Consider the following 5,563-nt stretch of genomic DNA (forward strand, 5'->3'; position numbering starts at 1 on the left):
AGAGCTAAAAGCCCCACATTCAGGCTACGTGAATGGATATGGTAAGTGTCTTAGTCAGGGTTTCTGTTCATGCACAAAACATCATGACCAAGAAGCAAGTTGGGGAGGAAAGGGTTTATTCAGCTTACACTTCCACATTGCTGTTCCTCACCAAAGGAAGTCAGGACTGAAACTCACACAGAGCAGGAACCTGGAGGTAGGAGCTGATGCAGAGGCCATGGAGGGGATGTTTCTTACTGGCTTGCTTCCCCCGGCTTGCTCAGCTTGCTCTCTTATAGAACCCAGGACTATCAGCCTAGGGATGGCACCACTCACAATGGGCTGGACCCTCCCACCCTTGATCACTAATTGAGAAAACGCCTTACAGCCAGATCTCATGGAGGCATTTCCTCAAAAGAGGCTCCTTTCTCTGTGATAACTCCAGTTTGTGCCAAGTTGACACACAAACCCAGCCAGTGCGGTAAGTCTCTAAAACATTCAACCTGGTCACTCAGGAGCCAAAGCGTTGAGTACTGCCTGTTTATCCTGTGGGCACCGAGTCTTTCATTCTATGAATGTCGATTTAAATGCCAAGGGCTTGACCACTCTCTCCCCAAAGCCATCCCTGTGAAAGATCAGGATTTCCATACCCCACCTAAGCTTATCTACGGGAACTTGGTTGGGTATCAGGTCATTGCAGGGCCACAATCTTGGCATGTCATCACTGTGTTCATTTCCTGAAGCTGCCTTCTGATAACTCCGTGGCTTCCAACCACTGAGATGTATCTGCCACCATTCTGGAGCCAGATCTCTGAAAGTCACTGTCACTGGGTTGTCATCAAGGAGAAGCCATTTTGCCTCTTCTTGCTTCCAGTGGTGGCAAGCCAGTTGCTACCACATCCTTCTAAGTCCAGCATCTTCGGTCTCTCTCTGTCCTTCTCCTCAGTGTAGCCACCTACCACTCTCTCCAAAGGATATCCAGGCCACCCCTGACCCTTAACTTAATCAAATCCTCCCAGTCCCATTCCCAGGTTTCAGTAGTCAGGACCTGATATTGTTGATTCATTTCCTGGCATACCAGTGGCCTCAAGGCCCCCAGTTCAGCTCTCCGGAAGACAATTCACCAGCCCCTGCCCTCAGTGCCTGTGTGCTCGTGTGTAGCCCAGGGAAAGAAGTCAGTAAGTACCAGCAGCAAAAAGGGGGCAGAGAGCTTGAGTGGAGAATCTGAATATCATGACGTCGTGGGAAGAAATCAGGATTAGGATGTGGGAGGAAAGCCGGGCAGGTGGTCCTGGGTGCTTTAGGAAAGCAGGCTAAGCAAGCCATAAGGAGCAAGCCAGTAAGCAGCACTCCTCCACGGCTTCTGCTTCTGTTTCTGCCTCCAGATCTCTGCTTCAAGTTACTGCCTGACTTTCTTCATGATAGACCGTGTTCTAGACACATGAGCTGAAATAAGCCTTTTCTTCCCCAAGGTGTTGGGTTTGCTGTTTATCACAGAGACAGAAACCCTCACTAAGACACGTTCTCCTTATTTGTCCTCTGGTCCTTCCTTCCTTCCTTCCTTCCTTCCTTCCTTCCTTCCTTTCTTCCCTCCCTCCCTCCTTCCTTCCTCCCCCCTCCCTCCCTTCTTTCCTTCCTTCCTCCCTCCCTCCTTCCTTCCTTCTTTCCTTCCTTCCTTCCTTCCTTCCCTCCCTCCTTCCTTCTTCCCTTCCTTCCTTCTCCCTTCCTTCCTTCTTTCCTTTTTTCCTTCCTTCCCTCCCTCCCTCCCTCCTTCCTTCTTTCCTTCCTTCCTTCCCTCCCTCCCTCCTTCCTTCTTTCCTTTTTTCCTTCCTTCCCTCCCTCCCTCCCTCCTTCTTTCCTTCCTCCCTCCTTCTTTCCTTCCTTCCTTCCTTCCTTCTTTCCTTCCTTCCTCCTCTCCTTCCTTTCTTCCTTCCCTTCCTCCCTCCCCCCTCCCTCCCTCCCTCCCTCCTTCCTCCCTTCCTCCCTCCCTCCTTCCTTCCTTCCTTCCTTCCTTCCTTCCTTCCTTTTTTCCCCATCCTAGAATGTCCTGACTCCTGTGAGAGGAGATTGTAGTTTTTAGTTGTGGGTTAACATGGCCTTTCTTGGAGCTTGTGGTAAATGTTTTTCCCACTTGGCAGCCCCAGCAGGAAGTGACTGGCTCAGATCAAATCAGAGCTAAGAGCCACTGCTGGACACCACTTCCTGTTCCTGGCCGTGCTCTGTCTAACGGTCTTCCCCATGTTTGCGATGTCACCGTCAGAGTGGATCTTCGAGATTATTTCCCTCTAAAACTTGGCTCAACATAGCTGCTTGCCAGGTTGCATGTTTTCTTTCTTGTCCCTGACGGGTGAGGCCTGTCACCACAGGAGAGGGCACCTTGTCTTGATCAGAGTGCCCGGATTTTGCACCAAAGTCCTCGAGGAACTTTGTGCCACTGAGATTTTATTTTTTCCTCCTTTCAAGATCTGACCCTTCCTTGCTGGAATCCCACAAGGCTTTGTCTGTTTCCTCGGGTTACAGATTATGGCTGCAGCCCAGGGTCACTGGCCATCTCTTCTCTCACCTTCGCTTTCCCTCCAGTTCCCAGTGGGGCTTCTGTATACAGCAAGGTACTCCTCTTGGGACGACTTTTAGATCATTTCCTCCTCTTCCTTCTCCCCTTCCTCCTCCTCCTGCTCATCTTCTTTTGGGTGTGTGGATGTATGAGCTGTGTCTGATGTATGTGTGTGTGTGATGTGTGTAGTATGTGGGGGGGGGAGGGTACAGAAGCCAAAGGAGAAGGTGGGATGTCCTATTCTATCACTTTCTGCCTTATTCTCTTGAGACAGGGTCTCCCACAGAACCTGGAGCTAGAATGGTGGCTAGCAACCTCTAGGGATCCTCTCCTCTCCAATCATTAGCAGAGCTATGGTTTCTGGCAAACGTGTGGCTGCGCCCAACCTTTTATCTGGGTGCTGGGAATTCAATCCCAGGTTTATGCAGTAAGTGTTCCTACCCACTGAACCACCCTTCCAGCCCCAGCTCCTTTCTGTGTGTCTGGTAGTTTGTGTTTTCCTATGGGCTGTATGGTGTCCACTCTTTAAGTCATTGTCTAGTTTGCTAATTTGCCCTCACTCTCACTCTCACTCTCTCACTGTCCGTTTTAGGATTTGCCTGTGACTCTGTTCTTTTTTTTCCAGCTCCATGGAGAAGCCAGTGTGGTGCTGCATTCTGCGACCCCCTGAGCAGTCAGAGGCAGCTTTATCAAACCCTCTCTTCCCTTAGTCACAGGAGGATTTGTTCTATCCTTCCCATGAGCTTGCCCCATCCTGGCCTCTGTGTTGTGGCAGCTTGTGCAGCCTCCTGAGAGCCAGGCTGCTGTGTTGTCCTGGACGGTGGCCAGCAAGGAGTGGATGACCATGCTACGTGTGCTCTTAGAGGCCATAAAGAGTGAGTAGGCAAAGCCCAGCTAGCGCAGGCCTCTCTGTGCTAAGTCTTGCAAATGTGAACAGGATGTTAATTCCGCAGGGTGGGCCAAGCCCCAGCCATCCCAGACGGAGGGTAGGTGGGCCGAGTATAAAAACCAAGAACCAAAACCCAAAAAACTCACTAAATTGGTTTTTAAAGAACTTTTAAATGCTCAAGAGATAATTGGGAGGGAAGGGCTTCCCAGAAGGAGGAGGAGACAGGTGTGTGGCTTAGTTGTAGTTTGCAGGAGGTGGGATGGGGAGAGGTGGGAGGTGGGCACTGAGTCAGAGGAGGGAGAAGTTCTGGTTGTCACACAGTAAAGTGGCCCTGTGCTTATGGTGGTGTGCTGGGGATCTCAAAAATAGAAGAAAAACTTCACAGAGATGACGAATGCTTGAGCTGTGTCTACCCTGATTTAAATCTCTCCTCTCTCTCTCTCTCTCTCTCTCTCTCTCTCTCTCTCTCTCTCTGCCTGTGTTTGTGTGTGTGCTCCTCATACACCTGTATAACTTTCATGTGTCAGTTAAGCTACATTTATATTAGCTGTAGCAGACACTGACATTTGTTTCTAGCTGTGAAGTGTTCGGAGGAGGTGAAGACTTTAATGGGTGGTTAGGCCGTGAAAGGAGTTGAAGTCTTTTGGAGGGGGTGCACTAATTAGTTACAAAGAGTGGTGCCTTAGGTTTTTTACTCTTCTGGTGCCACCCACCCTTCTTTCTGTTCCCCTGCACATGTTGATGCAGGACAAGGCCCTTGCCACGTGCTATCTGATCCTGGCTTCTCCCACCCCCAGAACAATGAGCCAAATAAACTTCTTTCCTTTGCAAATTACCTAGTTCCAGATATTCTGTCATAGCAACAGAAAATGCATTAAGACAATTGGTTACCATGGAAATGTGAATTGCTATGGCAGGGGCCACTTTTCCTTTTCCATATTGGGAGGTTTTTCCTCCAGCAACTCACAGCAACTTGTTTTGGTAAGCCAAGGCTATAGTTCTGAAAAAGCCACTGCCATCTGGTGCTCCTGCTTCTTGAACTTGCCACTACACCCGCCCCCCAAAACAGACACCCCAAACTTAGGGGTGAACCTGAAAATCTTTGCTTCTAAAGAATCACTCTGCTGGGGCACTCTTCCTTCTCTGTGAGCCTAGCTGGGGTACTTGAGAAGATTAGACCCTGAGCAGCTGCAAGAGTCGAAGGATTTGGTGAATCCGTGCTTTACACGGGTTGTACTGGTTCAGTGGGCGGAGTGCAGCTCCCAAAGATGAACAGCCAGTGCGGTCTCAGTCTGAACTCTTGCTGCAGGTCACGAGAACAGGTTCTGTGCAATGAGGTGTGCGGTTCAGGAAAGGAACGAGCATGGAAACTGGACTGTAGCTTTCATCTCCAAACCACACCTCTCAGACACTCCGGAGGGGGAAAAAGAGGGAGGAGGCTTTCAACTGCCTGACTTTCCTTGCATTATCGCCTGGCTAATCTTTAAAGCGTGCTATAGTTTGCTTTTGGGGTTTGGTAGCACGTGCACATACTTGTGCCACACTTTTTTGTACTCGTTGCTACACTGGGGAGTCCTCCTCTGTGTTTCTCGATGCCCCGGAATTAGGACGCCTGGCACGAAGTGCGCGACGTTAGTCAGCATTGTAATAGCCGGTCTGAAGTCTGAAGATGGGGCCTCATGGTGCAGAGGCGGGCTAAAGGTGGCGCGAGTTTTGCTCCTGGGTCCAACCACCTGTTATTAGGCAGGCTCACGGGCTTTGGTCAGGAAAGGGACGTCCTGGAGGCGGGGCAGCAAGGGGGCAGGGCCGGGCCGAGTCCGCTTGGAAACTTTAAACTGTGGGCCGGCTGGACCCGCCCTCTCGGCGCCATCTGTCCTCCTGGCGCCCCGAGAGAGCCAGTCACAGCAAGGCGAGGCGCACCTTGATTCGCGAGAGCACATAGTGATTGGCAGGCATGTCGACCACTCAGAGGGACTCCTCCCTCTGAGTCGCTTCAGGAATGGAGGGTGGCAGAGGCCCCGCCCAGACCCCGCCCCCTTCCCAGGGCCGCGCTGAATGTAGGGCCGCGCGCTCCGCCTGTTCAGCTGGCCGCTGCAATCTCCGCGGTTTTGGAGGAACTTCGCGGCGGGCTGGGAGGCCCA

Source organism: Rattus norvegicus, chromosome 14, assembly GCF_021556685.1.
Source record: "Rattus norvegicus strain SHRSP/BbbUtx chromosome 14, alternate assembly SHRSP_T2T, whole genome shotgun sequence".
Classification (NCBI taxonomy): Eukaryota; Metazoa; Chordata; class Mammalia; order Rodentia; family Muridae; genus Rattus; species Rattus norvegicus.